This window comes from Natrix helvetica (assembly GCF_964273705.1).
Source record: "Natrix helvetica genome assembly, chromosome: 1".
In the NCBI taxonomy this organism is placed as follows: Eukaryota; Metazoa; Chordata; class Lepidosauria; order Squamata; family Natricidae; genus Natrix; species Natrix helvetica.
This window is the reverse complement of record NC_138548.1, coordinates 34902960-34924896: the sequence shown is the minus strand read 5'-3', so window position 1 is coordinate 34924896 and position 21937 is coordinate 34902960. Positions and strand designations below refer to the sequence as shown.

Sequence of the window (21937 nt, the reverse complement as noted above, 5' to 3'; positions counted from 1 at the left end):
GATGACCAGGCTGAGCCCAAGGAAGGAATCAAACACATCATAAGTCAAGTGCCTCAGCACACCCGCAACAGATCTAAGTCCAGTCCACCTTGAATGCCTCTCTTTACAGATATTTAACCAGAAGTCAAATATTACATCTGTTTTGCAATCCCTGAACTAGATTCTCTTAGGTTTCAAGTACATTTTAATATGCTAGCTTTATCCTATAAAGCCCTCTATCACATGGCACTAGTTCATTGTAGAAGCACATCTCCCCACTATAGCTAGCCCAATCACTTTGACTGTGCCAAGAGAAACAACTGGCTGTCCCCATTTCTGGGGAAGATTAGAAAGGCTGAAGCCTATAATCATTTTTCCATGATAAAGCCAGCCCTCTAGAATAGTTTCCTGCTGAAGGATTACATGTTCTCCTTTCCAGAAAAAGTTGAAAGCAGCTCTTTATCAGAGGGCCTTTGAGGTTTGATGTCATGCATTGTTTCCAGTCTTTTAATATATTTGTAATAATTTTGTTTGATTATTTTACTTTGTTCATTATTTTGAGCTGCCACATTTTCTATGATTAATAAATTAATAAAAACAACTGGCCATATAATCAGCCCGTCATGGAATATACTGTCAAGCAAACTCGCTTAAATTGGGATATTTATTTATTTGTGACATCCGTCTCATCTAGAGAAAACTGCAAAATACTAAAACTATAGCATTTCCAGAAGCCATTACAGAAATTACTTCATCAAAAAAATGTTCATGTTGACTTAAAATAATTACCAGATTGTTTTCAGGGTAGTCAAGGGTTCTTTTCATGATATGCACTAGAATTTCCCCATATATTGGTAACAAATTGATTTATCTCCTTCTCCACCTTTTTTTAAAGACAGGGACACAATTTCCCTCTTCCAATCATCTGGCATTTTACCAATTGTCCAAGATTTCTCAAAGATAATATATAATTAATAATACATAATGATCAGGTGGTTTTTATTGATACCCTTAGATGAAAATAACCTGACCATGGAGGTTTAATCTCATTTTGTTACTTGTTGAAGAAGTTTATACCAAAATAGAATTGAATAGCTCCTTGGAATTTTTTTTGGGGGGGGGGGGGGTGGAAAGAAGTTGGTTACGTTTTAGCATTTTGCAATTTCAACTGAACAGCTGGTTTATTCAGTCTTTGCTTTATACTCTGAATGTGTCTAATGAAGTATTTTTTGTTATTGTTAGCATCCTTCTGTAACTTATTCTGAGCATGTATTTTTTCAACCGCAGCTCTATAGTTCTGAGTTATTGCTCAATACTCTTGTGAACTGTTTCATTTTCCATTTCCTATATGCATTACTTTCAGATCTTTTTTATGCCGGATACTATTCTTTTTTTTTTTTTTTTGTGGAATGAGAGGATGGAAGGAGAGAATATCAACTGATCCCCCAAGCCCTTTTCTAAGATTTTTGTGTCCATGGTGATATAATTGTGTATCTTTTCTACAGCATCATTTGCTCCCACATGTATTAGCATGAAGAAATAATTATCCATGGAGTTGAAAACTTTTGGAAGATGTTCTGTCATGTCCCTGATCCTTGCTCCTGGCTGTTGATAATCTTCACAGGCAAATGGGGTCAGTCAATAACGCATACTAACAAATCACCAACTTTCATGATTCTTTTTTGTCTTCTTATAAGGCAAAGTTGTAGCATCTCTGCCCTTTAGGGATTGATCATCTTGTCTTTTTTTTTTTCCTTTGAACATTCAAAGTCTGTTTCATTGACGAGGACCTGAAATACTATTTTGGCATTCATGTGTTCTACAGTATCTTCTAAAGAACCTGTTTGTGGATGTCTCTCTGTTCTCAACTCCATGGATAATTAATTCTTCATGCCAATACATGTGAAAGCAAATGATATTGCAGAAAAGATGTACCATTAATATCACCATGGACATGAAGATCACAGAAAATTGCTCCACTTCTGGATTCTTTTCCGTGTGGATAATTACTTCCTCCATTTATGTTGTTGTACTTACTTTGTTTGATTTCTGAGCTACTTGTGAGCCTCCCAGAGTCTTGTATTGATATGGACAATTATGGGGGAGGAGGTTTGTCAAATTTCCTGGAGATGTTTTATCTATAATAAATTTCTAGGTGTTCCATGCATTTTCTTAAAGTTTAGTCTTATTACAAATTTGTTAGTGGACAATTTAAACTATAGGTAAAAGATGAAGGTTCCCCTCGCACATATGTGCTAGCCGTTCCCGACTCTAGGGGGCAGTGCTCATCTCCGTTTCAAAACCAAAGAGCCAGCACAGTCCAAAGACATCTCCGTGGTCATGTGGCCGGCATGACTAAATGTTGAAGACGCACAGAATGCTGTTATCTTCCCACCAAAGGAGATTCCTATCTTTCTACTTGCATTTTTATGTGCTTTCAAACTGCTAGGGTGGCAGAAGCTGAGACAAGTAAAGGGAGCTCACTCCGTTATACGAGGCTAGGAATTCGAACTGGCAACTGCCGAACTTTCTTATCAACAAGTTCAGTGTCTTAGTCACTGAGCCACCGCATCCCATTTAATTTAAACAATAGGGCTTTTCTTAGTTATGTAACATCAAAAAGGCTTATTTTTGCTGCCTAATTATTATGTTACCATTTCTATTTGTGTTTGTTTAAAGCCCAAACATATGAAACAAGACTTAATTCAACAAAACCTATTTCCCTTGCGTACTATTTTTTTTTTTTTTGCACATAGTGAAGTTATATTCTAGCAATTAAAAATCAAACCCACCAGGACCTTTAACATTACAGAGCAAGAGCCGACTTTGGTTGATTTAGTTTTACTCCACTTAACATTTTTCCCATCACAAAATGGAATTAAATCCTGAAATCAGTTTTGATGTACTAGGCAACCAATGTTAAAAGACAAGTGGGAAGGTAAAAAAAAAAAAAAGCTACAACTCATCAAATTGAGAAAATGAGAATTTGTCTCAGGAATGTATTTTATCTTGAAATATACAAGAAAGCTAAATTTGTCATCCCCACCATCACGTTCTTTAATTTTTTTTGATAAAGAGTCTTTCCCAATAAAATTTTGCTATGGCAACAAATCAAGAGAGACTTGCAAATCTAAATAGTACCACCGTTGAAGATTTCATATACAGTATTCTAACTGCAACTTTAGTGTGCTTCATTGCATGATTCCCAAAACTGGCATCTTCTTAAAATTGCTACACGCATGCCAGATGGATTAATGGGAATTGTAGTTCCAACATAGTTGGCTGGGTAAGTTTATTGTAATATTTGAGAATCTGTAAGAGAAAGCTTAAAGTAAATAATGATTACTTATCAACATACCAATCTTTATTAAAGATCAGTATTAAAGAAATGAATGCAAGTATGTAATAGATTGAAGATACTCCAACAAAGTATAAATGAAAGGGAAAGATCACCAAACATGTCCTCTTGGTTGTTGATACTGGTACTACAAATACCAGTAGACTACATGTGTTATTATTACAGAAATTCTACTTGTACCTCAATGATTAAATCTTCTTTGCCAATAACTTAAAACAATGTAATGGATTAATATACTATCTAGAAAAACCAGAGTATCCCTTTTACAAAAAAAAAAATGTTTTCATATCATACATTTTTAAAAACGGAAGCAAATTAAGCTGATGCAAAAATAAAGAGAATGAAATTGAGCCAAAAATATTTCCATTCAAGTCAATTTCTGACACTTACAAATTTGAAACGTGTTCATAGCAGTAACGGAAGCCGAACTGTGGCAACTCATTACTTATCGCTTATTTTGGGGGGATGATGATGATGGTGGTGGTGCAAATATGAGGGGCATGGCATTTCCAGAAAAAGTGGCAATTGGAAGGGAGGAGCCCTCAGAAAAATGTCATGTTGCAGCATTTTGGGGAGAGAAATGATAATCACAAGGGTGCTGCTACAGTGATGCATATTGCAAAACAGGCTGAAGAAAAGGCATCTAAAATCATAGGCAAGCAGTGCAATGAAATACATATAAATAAAACATGAACTAAATCAGAAATGATATCCTCTTAAGGTGGATAAATATTTTAAAATCCCACTTCCTATTCAGTGGACATATGATTCCACTCAATAAGAGAGGGAGAATTAACTGTTTTGGGAGCAACAGGGCAAACAGCCTGGAGGCAGAAGTAAGAGACAATGGGGGTTGCCAGTTCTTCAAAAGGCCACCGTCAAAGTTCCAGCTGGTTATGACTTAACTGTGCAGGATGAAGGGATAGAAAGAAGGAACACTTCCAGTTGCATTTTTAGAAAGACAAAGAGCTGAACTGTACAACAGCAACATACTGTACTAATTTTAAAATCTTCAAATGCATAAAAAGGAAGAAAAGATTTTATTACTTCCCTGGTGCCAGGGTGGCTTAAGGCAGTGCTTTCTGCTGTTTTTTTTTTTCATTACCCAAAACCACTTATCAGAAAGTCCTTTTCAGCCATTTTAACACTTTAAGTTGATTTAAACGTCTCTGTTGTCATTGGGTAATGGGTTTGTGTATTGTTACCCAAAGAAAAACTACTTTTACCATGCAGTATTTTGAGTAATTTACCCAGGTTTAGGAAGCATCAGCTTAATGGAAAGAAATATGTATTTCTACTGTAGAAATCCACTCTGAGCCTTTGTGATGTACAGACCTCCAGACATAAATATGCCAGCACATTCAGGCAGACCAAGAGAGGTAAATATTGCCAGACCTCAAAAATCTCTGTAGAAAGCCCCAAAGCTGTCACAAAAGCATCTCCAATGGTGATGCATTTAGGCATAGAAGAATTAAGACAGGATTGAGTCAACTGACCTCTGATGATAAAGAAAGCCAGGAAATTAATGACTCAAAAATGTTGGCATTTGTTCCAAAAATGCCTTAAGTCAAAGCACAAGATCCTACAACCAAACCAGAACTTCGTATCTAGCCAAGCTTGGGAAGGAAAAGAGAGGTAGGAAACGTAGAGGAGCCATAAATAAAAGAGGGGCTAAGCACAAAATCATTACAAGCATCTATTTGTAAGACCACAAAAGGACAACTCTGAACCTCTGCTGAGGACAGCTTTCATTCTGGAAATACATCACTTCTAGATAGCTGACTTTGCTATGAAAAAAATGATGAGCATGGTCACGATGGCACAGGCTGGTTACATTAACTGAGCGGGTGCAGTTGGAGAAAAGCTTTATTCCAAGAGTACAGTATTACAGTTGCACATGTGTTCTGCTTCCATATCTTTATCCTTCACCACACTAGCTTTAACCATGACCTCAGAGATTGATTAAAGAGTAATCCATTTAAGTCAAAGATTGTGTTGCTTGGGTTACTGTACTCTGCTCCATGGCATTTGTGTCATCAAATTCTGTAGGGCATTCTGTAGCCTGTTCAAATACTATTTAACATCTCTGCAAAAAAAAAAAAAAAGAAGAAGGGGTGGGGGGAGCTTATATCAGCATTGCCTCAGCTGCTCCCATCCACTAATAGCTGCATTGATTTGGGATGCAGCAGAATGTAGCAGAATATTTTGGTCAATGTAAAAGAAAACCATTCTTCATAGAAACAGGGAAATACTCATGCCTAGACAGATGAATCTGTTGGTGGCAGCAGCAGCAATATAACTAACTAAGTTTGAAAATGTAGAACACTGAAATGGAATGAATAATATTACATGTAGGCACTACTACTGTAAAAAAAAAAGAACCAAAGTGGTGCAGTGATTAGAATGCAGTACTGCAGGCTACTTCAGCTGACTGCTAGCTGCAGTTCGGCAGTTCAAATCTCACCGGCTCAAGGTTGTCTCAGCTTTCCATCCTTCTGAGGTAGGTAAAATGGGGTCCCAGATTGTTGAGGGCAATGTGCTGACTCTGTAAACGGCTCAGAGAGGGCTGTAAAAGCACTATGAAGCGATATATAAGTCTAAGTGCTATTGCTATTTCTGCACTTTCTCACTTTGACTCTGTGTACACAAATTCAACTTCTCCTTTAATTGAAAGATCCAGGTAGGTCAAAATGTGTGGCTGTTTAATCCTGCTGAAAAAAATCCTGCTGGACTTGAATAAATGTATGCATACTAATCAACACACAGTTGTATATTAATTATTTTAATTAATTAATTAAAACTACAAAGCAGGGAAAATTGTAATAAAAGAACCTGAGATCTGTTCAGCTGCTTGTCCAAGTACCACAAATGAGCAATTTAAAAAATATTCTTTTATTTTCCTTTTATCAATAAACTTTACTTAGATTTGATACATAATCTAGAGGATGATTTCAAATACAAGTCTGTCCTTTAGTGGCCCATCACTTAAATATGAGCCAGCAGGGTGCAGCAGCTGCCAAAAAAACCCAACACGGTTCTAGGCTACATAAACAGAAGGATAGAATCAAGATCACATGAAGTGTTAATACCACTTTATAATGTCTTGGTAAGGCCACACTTGGAATACTGCATTCAGTTTTGGTCGCCACGATGTAGAAAAGATGTGGAGACTCTAGAAAGAGTGCAGAGAAGAGCAACAAAGATGATTAGGGGACTGGAGACTAAAACATATGAAGAACGGTTGCAGGAACTGGGTATGTTTAGCTTAAGAGAAAGAAGGACTAGGGGAGACATGATAGCAGTGTTCCAATATCTCAGGGGTTGCCACAAAGAAGAGGGAGTCAAGCTATTCTCCTAAGCACCTGAGGGTAGAACAAGAAGCAATGGGTGGAAACTAATCAAGGAGAGAAGCAACTTAGAAATTTCTTGACAGAACAATTAATCTGTGGAACAACTTGCCTCCAGAAGTTGTAAATGCTCCAACACTGAACGTTTTTAAGACGATGTTGGATAGCCATTTGTCTGAAGTGGTGTAGGGTTTCCTGCCTAGGCAGGGGGTTGGAGTCGAAGACCTCCAAGGTTCCTTCCAATTCTTATTCTATTCTACTTTTCTTAAAGATACTTGTTTCCTATCTTATAGAAAGCATCTTTTTCTGGAGTTGGAATAGAAGACCTCCGAGGTCCCTTCCAACTGTGTTATTCTATTATATTCCTCTATGCAAATATATAGCCATTGCACAGTACCCAAAACATTATTAGTTTAACTTTGTTTCTAATTTATTTACCTACATTTAGTTATTATTAAAATTAAGTGTAGCTAAATATTATATTCCAATCACATATTTAATACTTTTCAACTTCTTCCCCATTTAATATTAAACACAGTTATGGAAAGAAGCAGTTCTCTATAATAACCCAAAATACGGTCTGCATGCTTTTATATAGCATGATATGTGAATTTATTATGTGAGTAATAGACCATCATGGCTTGCTTAACAATCCATAACTCTATTATCATGTCTTAAGAGTGGTATAAAAAAACAGTATATCTCTTTAGCCATACAACCCTAATTCAAAAGGAAATACAAGTTAAGTATTTGTTTATGTTTGATTCCAGCACATTATTATTAAAAATACAAATTTTAGGTGTTTGGTAGCTATCAACACTAACGGCTGTTGTTAGTGTTATTTCCACTGTTATTTCCCTTAATTTAAGATATCCTTGTATAAGAGCAAGTTAATATAATTCAATTTTATGACAAGAAATACCTTGATAATATAACCCTATTCATGTTTATATATAAATGAATTCCAGCAAAATCCTTTGCATTTACTTCCAAGCAATTATATGTAAGATTGTTTACTATGGTTTGAATTAAAATGTTTTCTTCCACTGACTCTGAACCTACTACCAATTTATTTCAATGTTTTAAGAAGTCTTACAGTATCTCCCGCTCACCCATTTCTTTCCCTTTTGGTCATCTTATTTGTTAATTTTCTATGGGTTAAATATAACACTCGCGCTATCACTTCTATAACAGATGAAGCCCCAAAGCAGTTGCATTTCATGCTGTATGAATGATGGGGAAAGAATAGAATAGAATAGAATAGAATAGAATAGAATAGAATAGAACAGAACAGAATTCTTTATTGGCCAAGTGTGATTGGACACACAAGGAATTTGTCTTCGGTAATTAAGCTCTCAGTGTACATAAAAAATACATTCATCAAGAATCATAAGATACAACAGTTAGTGATAGTCATAGGATACTAAATAAGCAATCAAATGATACTAGGAAACTAAATAAAGCAATATAAATACTAAAAATACAAGCAACAAGGTTATAGTCATAAGTAGGAAGAGATAGGTAATAGGAAGGATGAGAAGATGAATAGTAATACAGTTTTAATTTGACAGTGTTATGGGAATTAGTTGTTTAGCAGTGATGGAATGCGGGGGGAAACTGTCCTTGTGTGCAGTTGTTCTGGTGTGCATATATTAAATTTTAAAGAGTATTAAATATTATTGTGAGAATTCCATGTAAAACCCATGCAGGAATACTGTTATTTTCATTACTGCCGTTCAACAGCAAAGCTTTCACCATAGCTACTATATAGACAATGCTAAACTCAGTGGTAAATGACCTTTTTCTGATTAACTCATTTCCTTCTTAATAATTCTGTGGAGACCTCATTATCAGCACAATTACAAATCAGGCTACAAGAATACACTCTTCTTAACTTACAACAGACCTTTGGCTTCAGCTAAAGAACCTGCATCTTTTCCTAGCTTCAACTTTGTTCACAATCACCAGCAGTCAAAAATAACTGACCATATGGACATCATGACTATGAATTCATTCATTTGCCCCATATATTTGTAATTGAATGAATAGGTTTCTATTTTCTGTTTGGACAGATTTTTATTCCTTTGTAATTTCACTGGGATAACTAACATAGTTGTTCTGATGTTAGAAAATTAAATGTGTTTTAATATCTGAGAATCCCTATACTTGCTTAGTGTCACCATTGTTATTTTGCTTAAGTGAAAGAGAATGTTGGTCCTTACCTGAACGTTTCTTTTCGGTAGACAAGAGGGAGGGGCGACTCATGGGATATTCTCACAGCCTGATTGGTCCAAAGACTGAGGGAAATCCTTTTAACATCCTCCTTTCCCTGTTGGCTCCCGGTTCCTCGAAGTTGCATGGCCATAAACGCTGCCGAAACACAAACAGACACAACAAGGGCAAATCCACCCTCCGCACCTCACCCTGACTGACTAACTCTAACCTATAACGGGGCGTGATGTCGCCCCTCCCTCTCGTCTACCAAAAAGAAAAGTTCAGATAAGGACCAACGTTCTTTTGCCAGTAGACTCAAGGGAGGGGCGACTCATGGGACATACCCAAGCTCCAGTCCCTGGGAGGGAAACCCACTAGGATTCGGGGAGGGGCAGTCGCTACCTGCTGTAGAACCCTACGCCCAAGGGAGGCCTCGGCTGATGCGAAGGCATCCAGCCGGTAGTGGCAAATAAACGGTGTCGGGGAAGACCAAGCGGCCGCCTAACAGGCCTCTTCGAATGTGGCCCTCGAGGCCCATGCCGCCATAGTAGCCGCACTCCTAGTGGAGTGGCTGTGATCCCCGAAGGGGGGGAACGGCCCGAGGCTTTGTAGGCCGAGGAAATGGCCTGTTGCAACCACCTGCCAATGGTGGCAGAGGAAACCCTGGCCCCTAGGGAGCCCGGTTGAAAGGAAATGAACGGGGCCTCAGACCTACGAAAGGCCGACGTGCGCCTTAGAGAAATGCGTAAGGCGCGACACACATCCAGTCTGTGCCATAGGAGCTCCCTCTCATGGGATAGATCCGGACAAAAATTGGGAAGGATAACCTCCTGCGCCCAGTGGAAGGGGGAATTGACCTTTGGGAGAAATGCGGGGTCTAATTGTAGAACCACCCTGTCCTGGTGGAACTGGCAGAGGTCGTCCTTGGAGGACAGAGCACCCAGCTCGGAAATGTGCCTGGTCGAAGTTACGGCAACCAGGAAGGACCCCCTTGAGGGACAAGATCCTAAGGTGGACAGTGTGCAAAGGTTCAAAGGGAGCTTCCGTCAAGGCCCTAAGAACTAGGGGGAGGTCCCACATTGGAAAGCTATGAACCGGAGGAGGCGGTAAATTAGCGTCTCCCCTCAAAAAACTCTTGATCAGGGGATGGTGGGTGAGGGACGAATGACCCTCCACTGGGAGAACCGAAGCTAGGGCGGCCACCTGACGCTGCAGGGTGTTATGGGAGAGACCCCTGTCCAAACCCTTCTGGAGGAATTCCAGAACTTGGGCCACCGAAGCCTCGGTGGGACAGATCCGAAGTGGGCTGCACCATTTGACAAACATTGCCCATGTGGAATTATAAATCCACGTGGTAGAGGGGTGTCTGGAAGCCTCAATGGTTGCTATGACTCTGGCGGACAGGTTGGCGCTCCTCAGGAGGCTCCACTCAAGCACCAGGTGGTCAGGTGCAGCCACTGGGCCTCCGGATGGACTAAAACCCCCTGAGGCAGGGAGAGCTCCTCCCGGGGAATCCTCCACGGGGGACAAATGGAGAGCTGGATGAGGTCCGCAAATCAAGGCCTTCTGGGCCAATGGGGCGGTATCAGGATGATGTCTGCCCTTTCTACTACCACTTTCCTCAGGGTCCCCGGAATCAGAGGGAGCGGGGGAAAGGCGTACAAGAGACAGGGAGGCCACCTGCTCCGGAGGGCGTCTGTCTCTTCTGCGGCCCAGGACCGGAATCAAGAGAAGAATCTCGGGAGCTGAGCGTTCAACGGGGTTGCGAACAGGTCCACCAACTGGTCACCGAACCTCAGGCAGATCTTCTGGAAAAGATCTGCCACTCCCCATGGGCCACAGTCGCGCTGCTCAACCAATCGGCCTTGTGATTGGCCACGCCCGAGATATGCTCCGACACCACTGATGTCAGGTGCCTCTCTGCCCAGGAACCAAGTTTCAGCGCCTCCAGCCACAGGGCTCTGGAATGAGTCCCCCCTTGACAGTTTATGTGAGCCTTTGTAGCCATATTGTCCGTCATCAGCAGGACATGCCAGCCCTCTAACAAACTCTTGAACAGCTGCAATGCCAGTCAGGCAGCCTTCAGCTCCAGCCAGTCTATATTGTGGCGAAGGTCTGACTGGGTCCAGTGACCCTGAGCTATCCTGGAGTCCATGAGCACTCCCCAACCGAAGAGGGTAGCGTCGGTAGTGATGGTCACGTGCTCCGGCTCCCAAATCTCTGAGCCGCGTTGCAGAGCTGGGAACAGCCATCATCGCAGTGAAAGACACACGTCCGCTGGCAGATGGACAGTTGCTCATGCGCTGTCGCTGAAAGGAGATGAGGGCCCACTGCAGAGTTCGGGAATTAAGCCGTGCCCAAGGGATGATTCCTATGCATGACACCATCTTGTCCAGTAGGCGGGACAAGGTCAGGATGGAAATGATGGTCTTGCGCGCACCTGCCTTGCCAGGGCCTGCAGATTGACTAGCCGCTTTGAGGATAGTCGAACCCTGCCCTCTAAGGAGTCTATCATCGTCCCCAGGTGGAGAATCCTTGTGGAGGGCGAGAGATGGCTGTTGTGGAAGTTGACTGAAAACCCCAGGGTCTATAGGGTCCGAATGGTGAGTTCGAGGTTGTGAACGGCTTGGGATTGGGGTTGTGCTTGCACAAGCATGTCGTCTAGGTAGCATTGAAGTCTCACCGGGATCGATCGGAGGTGAGCCGCCAGTGCCACCAGGACTTCGTGAATGTGCTTGGGGCCGAAGCTATTCCAAAGGGAAGAGCCCTGTATTGAAAGTGGAGCCCGTTGTGGGAAAAACGGAGGAACATGCGATGGGCAGGAAGGATGGGGATGTGGAGGTAGGCCTCTGTCAGATCCACTGACGCTAGATAGTCCCCCCCTCCTGATGCCCTGCAGAATGGACTTGAGAGATGACATTTTGAATCACCTGTACACCAGGTACCGATTGAGGTGTTTGAGGTCCAGTATGGCTCTCCAGCCTCCCGAGTTCTTCGGAACGATAAACAGGTTGGAGTAGTGACCCAACCCGCGTTCCATCTGTTCTACTGCCCTGATGTCTAGCAGATGTTGTATGGCTAGAGACATCAGCCGACGGCGCTCTGGATCCTGCAATGGTGGAAAGGTTCTGGAGAAGGTCAGGGGTCTGGAGAGGAACTCCAGCTGGAGTCAGTTCCTGACCGTGGCCCTTACCCAGGCATCCGACGTGACGCGGTCCCACTGATCGGCAAAGCGTTCCGTGCGGCCTCCTATGGGAAACTCCGTTTGGAATCATTTCCCTTTGCGGAAGGGGTGGCGCCCCCCACACACACAAAAGGGCCACCTGGACTGGCTCTGATACCTGCCCCTGTCCTGATAGTAGGGCCTCTGGAACTGCCTATCACACCTATAGGGGGCGTATCCCTGCTGATTATACTCCTGCTCCGGGGCTCTGAAGGACTGTCTACGGTAAGAGGGTGGACGGTTGTCCGTCTTCTTGGAGTTAAGTATATCTTGGAAGGTATGACATATAACTGCATACATAACATACATTTTTCCACATCTGCCTACCTGACTGCCCATTTCACTGAAGGCAATTCTAGGCAGTTTACAGACATATGATTAAAATAAATTGTAAAACATTAAAATAATAAATAAGATCTTAAATTCAAAATTTGGCTAAAATAAAACTGACCCACATGCAAAGAGAGGGAGCAAAGTGAAGCAGTGGAGTATCTACTCCATTAGCCACCTCCAAAATGCTACACTCCATTGGCACTGGGACACTTGGCAGAGGATTGTCTTCAAGTCCTTTCAAAAAGCCAAAAGAGTGGGTGAGGTTCTCACCTTGGGGAGGAGCATGATGTTTCAGAGGTCAGGGGCCAAAGCAGAAAAGGCTCTTTTTCTGGACGCAGCCAGAAGAAAAAAATTGTTGGCTGGTGGGGTCCACAGTACATCTGCATTTCAATGCAGAATTTCTCCTTTAATATCATAAGTTAATTGACAACTTAAATGCCTTCTTAGAAAAGAGAATGCTTGAAATACTAGCTGAAAAAAAGTCACATTATAAAATGCCAGAATAGGTAGATTCCAGCTAATTGAGACTATTCATTTAAGTGAAGTCATTTCCAGAGTACATTCTACTGCATTAAGAAAGCATGAGATTGAATCAGACAAGCAACTGTTAACACTGTAAAAAGAAAGGGGGAGCTGAAGACAGCTGCAGAAAGAACAAACTAAGAATGAGAAATTAGCAATTATGTGCCAGCAGTATGCTAGCTCTCCATATTTAAATTACAGTTTAGGCTGAACTACAAAGACTATAATGGAAAATGATATAATGAATTTACAGTCTTTGATTGCTTTGCTCAAAGAATTGGTTATATAACTTGAATAATCCTAGTGTGTGTATATATATATTTTATATAGATATAAAATTTCATCATCATTTTATCCACTGTGTATCCACTGCAGGATGAAGGCCTCTTCTGAATGTTTCCAACCAATGTGGTTTTGAGCTTTCCTTTGCCAGTTGGGCTTGCCATACTTGCTGATGTCATTGCTCCATCTTGTTTTGGGTCTCTTTTGTAGATGCTTTTTATCATCTGCCAACCCGCATTGGACAGATTGTAGTCTATTCCTTCAACATGTCAATCACAACCACTTTTATATAAAGCTCAAGGGCATGGTGTTTTTGAAACCACTTTGAATGTCAGGAACTATATTCCAAGTCAGGAACTGTACTCCAAAACTTAAGTACAGGCAGTCCTTATTTAATGATCACTTGTTGAGCAAGCATTCAAAATTACAATGGCACTGAATGAGGAGACCTAAGACCTGTCCTCAAAGTTGCAGTCGTTGCATCATCCCTATGGTCAGGTGATGGTTGTAAATCAAGGACTACCTGTATTGGTATAGAGATACTATAAAGGGATGGACACACACACACACACACCAGGTAAGGTACTCTGAACTCACAGGGAAAAAGGATATAAATACAAACAATAAACCAGTCCAATGGGTCAAGTGATCTTTGACTAATGTCAGAAATTAGAATTATAATTTCTCTATTTGTGGCAGCATGAATCACTTTCTGGAAATTACCTTATATTAGAAGAAACTTTATCTCTTCTTCTCATCTCTGGCACATTTCCCTAATTTTCTACTTTTCCCATACTGAACTCCTGGGGGTTTCAGTCAGCTACATTACTATTTCTGCAGTCTTAAGTACCTAAAAGAAAAGGGTGTTTGGAAAAGCAACCCAAGTGTCTCGATTTGGTAGCCCACAGGCTCTGTGCATTTATTTTCCTTAATTATCCCTGTATCTCTTTATGCCAAACTTTAGTTAATCACCATAATTGCCTAGGATAGGAGGGATGGCATAATAACTTTAGAATATCATAAATGATAGTACAGTTACTTGGTTTCAAAAGAAGCTTTACTGTTTTTGAGCCATGCTGGTGGTTAGTGGTTAGAATGCAACATTGCAGACTAATTCTGCCGACTGCCAGCAGTTCGATGCTCACCAGCTAAAGGTTGACTCAGCCTTCCGTCCTTCTGAGGTTGGTAAAATAAGGACAAGTCAGGTCAGCTTCAGGGTTGACACCCAGATAGTTGGGGGCAATATGCTGATGCTTAGAGAGGGATGTAAAGCACTGTGAAGCAATATATGTCTAAGTATTTTTTTCTATTGCTATTATTACTGTCAATAAAATGTATAGTCTCTTATTTTTCTTGTGAATATTACATAAACAGTTCTCTGTAACACTTGGAAATATTCAGCATGCTTTTTCTTGCATCTATATGGAGTTTTAAATTACTTTGCATTTTTCTTAATTCCATCAAAACTTGACTGATCAACTGATTTATTAAAATGGTCAAAAGGTAAAAAAAGTATCTGTAAGTTGGTACTCACTGGGAGTTCAGTATGAAGAGGGAAGCAATTACAGGAGATGGGACTAAGCTTTTCCTAACTTTTCTTATTATATTTTCTTCTAAATTATTTTAATTCTTGAAAAAAGAAAAAGAATCAGCAGGAAAAAAAGATGGAGGAGTTATTTGAGGCAAGAACACAGTGCAAAAAAGTATGAATTAAACACCTCTCAACTACATTATATAAACTAAAAATCAAGCCTATAAAACAATTATATGTCCAATTAAAGTTGAATACACTTGAAGGCACATCTAAAAACTCTATGATTGATATGTTACTCCAGAAAATATCCAATCTCTCATTACCATCTGCCTCCAAGTACCTCATTTTTCACCAGTATTGATAAATGGATATCTCAGAATTTCCTAACAATTTATACTAAATTCTCAGTTGGCTAGAAAGATCTGTGAAGAATATAGAGAATGTGGCTTTAAAAAAACTCAAATCAGAAACCTATCATACTTTCACAATATCAGCAAAGAAATATATGCATGCTGGCATAGCAGCAATACATAATTAAAAACCGCAAAACATTTATATAATTGATAAAAGTGTCAGTGTACCAAAATCTATATCCTATGCCTCATAACCTTGCCTTATCCTATTATATTTTACTTTCTAATCAAAAAATTAGAAAATTAAGAATCTAAATGAATGTAGTTGTGAATATAACTAAAATAATATAGAAATATCATTAGCAAGGCTTAGCATCGTGTACCCAGTAGTCCTAAAGAAGTCAATGTCATAAAAAGGGTCATCTAGGGCAAAATGTAAATTGAGCAAAGACATGCTCAGGGCTCCTCATAGCTCTGGATATTGGTCTATCATTTGTTATGCTGACTTCAAAGCAGTTAACTCCAGTAAAATTCTGTTTATGTTCCCTCGTATCATCTTTGCCAAGGGCAAGGATCGCAGCTTCTGAAAAGGGCTTAATAAATCTTCATCTACAACAGAAAATGTGATGATGAGTCCTCTCTGTGCCGGATGTAGTCTTGAAAGACCGCTAGCCCAATATTTCATTCAAACAACAATAATCACTTAAGTAACATAACTACAATGAGTTTTGTTTTCGCTTGAATTCATTGGAAATTCCATTAGATTGCCAAGGTTTCATTTTCTATAATGCTTCTGTAATAATCAAAAGCAATACGATTGCCTTTTATGGTTATTGTAATAAGAGGCTTCTAGGTAAAGGAAACAGGAAGAAATGGGCAAAGGATTAATTCTTTTTGCTTGTTCCTGATGACCGCTCATCCAAATAATTGACTGTTATAAGCTTCAAAGCTATGAACAAAGGAAGCAATCCATCCTCTGAACCAGAGCTCTTTCCCCTTGCCCCCTGATCACTTACAGGTCAAGTTCTTCCAATCTCCATCTCCTTGATTATATACCTTTTGTATACAATGATAAAGTAGCCGATCAAAAAGACAGATGAATTTCAGGGGTTGTTGCATACTTACTGGAAAAAGGACAAGCCAATTCTACACATTTCAACTTCCAATAAAAAGTGAACAGAGGACAGGAGACTGTGACTTTGTACATTAGATGGCAGCAAGGCCCCGAAACCTCTGAATCCCCAAAAATGCCAAAAAAAAAGGGGGGGAAGCAATCCAGAAAAAAAAGCTATTTTATTTTAGCCAATATGTGAACCTGTTCCACAAACAACCCCATAAAGAAAAATACTTGGTTAAAAATACTACGGTTGTCAATACAGCACCATTATGTTCCAACGTCCCCAAGTTTGATCAAATTAGTTAGAACTCTGCCAAACTAATGAGTGACATCATCAATCATAATATTGCATTAAAGATTTTTGGCAAAAGGAATAGAAACGCACAGCTGTGTCCTTAAGGTGGCATACTGCGGATGTTGCCATGTGTGAAACTACTAAATTCAGCTTTTTCAGCATGGACAGTACAAAACTCTGCCACTTATTTTTTATAATCATTAACTCACATTTCTACTTCATTTCCCAGCTTACTCTTTCATAGCGCTTTAAAACGTAAGACATAATGCATAATAAAACATGATCAACCTATATAGCAAAAGTCAAATACCATCAAAAGCCATAAAAGCAAATTCAATTTCCTATGTCAAATGTTTTTCTATGAAAGAGAAAATTCTTCTAAAAAGGCTATGTCTTAAAGGAGAATACTTGCCTAGATAGTAAACTCTGGATATTGAATATCATTGTGTCTCACATTCAAGTATATAATCCCATTGGCCTTTTGTTCTTAAGCCATTACAATGGGGTGATTTAGTTCAAGACATAACAACTGGTCTAAGATTATCCAGTAAAATTAATAACTCTTTGGGATTTCCCAACATAAGAACTCTCAAAACATCATACTGAGTTTAAAGATGAACTTTCATAATGGCATTACTCTCTGGGTATCTACAAGATCAAAACATAATGTTTTGGGAGAGGGGGCGGTTTAAAAATCTAAGAAATAAATAAAATAAATAAATAATGGCAAAGATAATATCTAAAGAATCCAAGGCCAAAGCTGCATAATCTATAAAATGTAAACCAACTCTGATTTTGTGCTGAGAAGCCAAATAATAACTACTACAGTTATTATATAAGAATAGAAATTATATAATCACTTTGGCAGGCTTAATAGATAGCTTAGCTGCACTTTACAATCTTGAAGGTTATTCCCATAGTCCAAGCATTATAGTGACCTAAAACCATTAAGTAAAAATGGGAGCGCATTGGCATCACTGTTATATTCCATCTACCTTTGGATCAAAAAGTTTTTGACCAATGGCCCAATAGTTCACCTATCCAAATATCATATCCTGTATCAAAACAAGATTGGCAGCAAATAAATCTAACCAAATAAATAAGTACATTACATGCATGCATGCATGCATGCATACATACATAGTGATTAGGAATCTGGGTTCATTCTACAAGTAATCCTAGGTTAACAAAGGTAATTGGAAGCAGAATTTTTGTCACTAAGCAATGTAGTCATGAAGCGTGATGTCACAGGACTGGATCCAGAAATCCTGGAATTCCCTGTTGTCTCATTAATTAAATGTCTATGGAGATTCTCTGTCATCCAGGTCAGGGTTGTCCCAAAGATGCTTTTTAAAGAGACAACTGTTTTTTCTTTGAAGATGTTTCACTTCTCATCCAAGAAGTTTCTTCAGCTCTGCCTGAATGGTGGGGAATGGAAGGATTTATGCTCTTTTAAGATAGCTGGTCATTTGAATTCTTTTAGTGAGTCATTGAGGCCACTTGGGGTTTATCTGTGTCCTCAGGGTCACCTGAGTGGTACAAATGGGTTTTGCGCCTTCTTGGCTGCAGGATGTTTTTTGCCCTGTGTTGCTTTACTGTTGAAGAGAGACAACATAGACTCATCCCCAACAGCCTGTGCCTGTCTTCAGCTTTGGGAGGAATCTCATTAATTAAATACCAACAGTCATTAGGTTGACTCAGACACTGAGCTTGTCAATCAGAAATGTTGGCAGTTCAGTGGTTCGAATTCCTAGCGCCGCATAACGGAGTGAGCTCCCGTTACTTGTCCCAGCTTCTGCCAACCTAGCAGTTCAAAAGCACGTAAAAACTGCAAGTAGAAAAATAGTGACCACTTTGGTGGGAAGGTAACAGCGTTCCGTGCACCTTCGGCATTTAGTCATGCCAGGCACATGACCACAAAGACATCTTCGGACAGAGCTGGCTCTTCAGTTTTGACACAGAGATGAGCACCGCCCCCTAGAGTTGGGAACAACTAGCACATATGTGCAAGGGAAAACTTTACCTTTTACCTTAGTCATTAGGTGAGAATTCACCACATTTCAAACCATTCCCAGGTTGATCTCTCTTAGCTCTGAGCCTTAGTAACATGAAGGACTCCCCCATTTTTGCCCTTTTGGTCACTCTGCACAGCTGGATTCCTCTGCATAGCAACACTCCTCTACTTCAGCCACACCCACCTGACCTTCACCATCTTCTTCCTCTCATTGCTGATCAGACATGTCCTGTTTGGCCCTATGAGGCACCTTCTTCCCAAGACCATGCATGCCTTTCTCCAAATCTTTGTGTACTGTACTCATAACCCTTCAATGGCCCTACTTTCTGAAACCTCCTGCCTTTCTCCAAAATCACACACTCTGTTCTCCAAATTGTGTGTACCCTTTTTGCAACTTTCTCACAATTTAGAGTGCAGTCTTCTAGCAAAGCTTTGGAAGGCCTTAAAGCATACACAGTCTCAGGAAGAAGGCAATCAGAACTGCCTTGCTTGGGGCCAAGCTGGGCATGCCTTGTCACAAGCAGGAGGAAGAGGATAGCAAATGTCAGTGGAATACATACTGGCTGGCTATGATGCAAGGCTTGAGGTGATACTCCTTGGTGGCAGTGGTGATGCTTGTGCTGAAGTAGGGTGACAGTAATGATGACACCTCTGTCAAGCAGTGCTGCTGAAGAAGCTTCTTCAATAAGAAGTGAAACACTCTCAAAGGAAACAAAACCCCAAGAAAGTGCCTTTTTGGAAAAAGCACCTTTGGGATTGCAACCTGAACCTTATACCGGTACTATTCAAAGCATAGGTAAAAAAGGAACATGCATTGTCATTACACAATCCGCACATTTATTAAACAATAACATTATACCAACTGCACTTTATACCAACTAAACTGTGGATAAAGCAGACAGGGGATAGATGAAAGAAGGTTCCTGCATTATTATGCCAGTTGCAAAAATTCACATCTCATTAACAGCATAATAAAGGCTCAATCAAAGATACAATCGTCTATAAAGACACTCATATTTATGAGCTGTAAATACAAGGTTTGATTCAAAAGGTTTGCTCCTATCAAGATTTATCATCACCCAGTTAGAGAAACCTTTTCACATGTTATGAACACAGAATACACATTTACAGCAAGCTGAAAGTAATCTGCACCAACTAAAGGATTTTGACAAGCGGCAATGAGGAACACAAAAATAATGCACACTTCAGTAAGTGTAAAGAAAGTTGTGATGTGATTATGGGTATTGTTAGGAAAAAACTTTTCTTACCAAGTTCCTTAGAATGAGAATAGGAAAATTAGGAACAAGGTACTTGGAACTAACAACACCCATCATTCTTGATTGCTGGCTATGAGGCTAAAACTAATAGATGCTGCAGCTGAAACTTCTGGAAGGAATTGGGGAAGAGTTCTTTTGTTTTAGTCTGTTATGGTACACTCCATGTGTAGTGAACCACTGCCTCCAGAATTTTCAACTAGTATGACTTCGAGAATTGTCCATAAAGGCCACCAGATGAAGAAAGCTGCTCTATAGTACACAAACGGCACAAAAAAATTATCTTTAGATTTATACTACTCTTAAACATTTATAATGGATGGTACACAGCCTACCTGATCTCAGATCTGGAGCTTTTGAAGATCAAAAGGCACATTTAATAAGGGTGAGGGTGTGGAGCAGGATAGGAGTGTAAAAAGTGATGATGATAAAAGGACACAACACTGTCACAAAGTCACAAAAATGAGAAGGAAATTAATGGCTGCAGAAAACACAGGTCGCATATACTGATTTTGAAAGTGGAATCAAGAAACAAGCACAGCTATTACACTGCACACTTGATTAAACAAGATAGAATTTCTGATCTGCAGTCAGCGAATTTGTCATCTGGTTGAAATTATATATATAAAAAAGAGGTGAGCAATATAGTCCTCAGCCTTGTTTGTGTGTGCATGTGGAGAAAACCTGACAACTCTTGCTAAAATTATATATATAATTTCTGACAATTCTGAGAGGAGGAAACACATTAAAACCGAGTGTAAACTCTGTAAGAGGCATCATGTACTCTGAAAATAATTTCCCTCTAAACAGAGGAAAAGTCTGTGTATGACTCAGGTTTATCTACTTTACACCACTGGCTTGTCTGCTGCTGCCCTTTAGTCTCCAGAAATATTATGTTTCGATGCCTCTGATTCCAAAAATATTGGGAAATCTTTTTGGCTCAGCATACAAATCTATATACTACAGCAGCCTGTTTTTGTTCCCTGGACAACTCGCTACTTTAATGAGGCCCAAATTAGATTTCTGTTTCTTTGTAGGTAGGGTACCTCTATCAGTGGTGGGTTTCCAATTTTTTTTTATTACTGGTTTGCTCGTGCGCCAGCACTCACTTGCTCATGTGCACACAACACTTCTGTGCATGCCCAGAAGCGTCCGGACAGGTGGGCGGAGCCTCCCACCGCAGCTACTACCAATTCGCCCAATCCGGGCCGAACTGGGATCAACCCACCTCTGACCTCTATGTACAACTGGAAAGCTAGGCAATCACTAGTAGGTCATGATAAAAGTACCAGACAATAAAATTACTATTATTTTTATTTATTACATGTATATGCCACCCATCTCCCCTACTGGGCAATTCTGGGCAGCTTATAGCTCATAAAAAGATAAATGGAAAAGCAATTAAAATATTTTAACCTGCAAATTTAAAATTTAAAACTATACATAAAACCAGGATCAAGAGACGTACGTCATGGGGATGAGATCTTCTAACCCCATTAACCAGTGGTGAGCACCTCTCTTGTGGCCTCAAGCCAACTGGCCAAACCAAGTATCAATACCCTTCAGGAAGGCCAAAAGGGTAGGAAGAGGTCTCACCTCAAGTGTTAGTGTTCCACAGAGATGGGGTCACAGTGCAGATGCTAAATATTCTACACAACCAACCTCAAGCCCACATGAGAACCTATAAATATCTCAGAGGATTTCATGAGTCTTCAAACTGTAAGTGCATGTATAATGAAGGAGCAGTAAAACCCAGAAAATGTGAAGTATAAAGCACCAATGATATTATCTAGTTGGGCAACGAAACGTCTGCACGCAAACAACCAAGGTCAAAGAACATCAAAAATTCTTCAGTTCAATCCTGAGTGACATGCTTTATATTCTCTTCTGTTAGAACTAATTCTTTCCTTACTAGGGTTTTAATCATTTTCAGGGGATGAAGAAAACCACATTTTATTCATTATATGAAAAACACATATGTACAGTGTAAGCCAACAAATCTATTTTGAAAAGAATAAACACCAGCAATTAATGAAAACATGTCAAATAAAAAGAAAATCTATGGAACTAATTAAAAAACTGCAACATTTCT

The 21937-nt window shown here is 39.8% G+C and overlaps 1 protein-coding gene across 3 annotated transcripts in view; it reads right to left on the bottom strand.

Annotated features, from left to right (window-relative positions):
- BRF1 (BRF1 general transcription factor IIIB subunit) overlaps window positions 1-21937 on the bottom strand; it is a 247175-nt gene that overhangs the window by 68922 nt on the left and 156316 nt on the right. The window lies entirely within an intron of this gene.